Below are 552 nucleotides of genomic sequence, written 5' to 3' on the forward strand. Positions count from 1 at the left end.
CCAGGGTCGTCAGCCCAGGTTAACAGCAACGGCGTGGGCAGTCAGGAAGCAGGCGCAGAGAAAGCAGTGAGCGAGAGGTCAACCAAGAGGGGCCGGGGAGGGAAGGGGTCCGAGGATTCAGTTGAGCCCGCTTGCAGGGCCCAGGGCCCAGAGGGGGCAAAGGCACGTGAGGGTCACGGGACCCGGCGGGCCGCGAAAAGAAGGGAGGGCTGGAGCCCGGGGCCCCGAGTCCCGCGGGCCGGCAGGGCCCTCCCGGCGCCCCGGCCCCGGCCTCGGCCTCACGCCGCCGGGCAGAGCGGCTCCCGAGGCGCAGGCGAGCCGGGAGGGGCCCGTCAGACTGGGGGCAGAGGCCCGACGCCGCTTCCGGGCGGGCGGCGCGCGGGGCGGCGGGGCGGATGGAAGCCCGGGCGCAGGCCTGTGCGGACGCTGGGCTCCGCGCCGGGCCTCCCCCGGAGGAAGGGGCGCGGCGGCTCCGGGCCTCGCCGTCCGGCTCCCACCGCCAGGCCCGGCCTCCCGGAGCCCCTCCCTCCCCGCCTCTCCGCGTCCCGCCCC

This window comes from Neomonachus schauinslandi, chromosome 5 (assembly GCF_002201575.2).
Source record: "Neomonachus schauinslandi chromosome 5, ASM220157v2, whole genome shotgun sequence".
Classification (NCBI taxonomy): domain Eukaryota; kingdom Metazoa; phylum Chordata; class Mammalia; order Carnivora; family Phocidae; genus Neomonachus; species Neomonachus schauinslandi.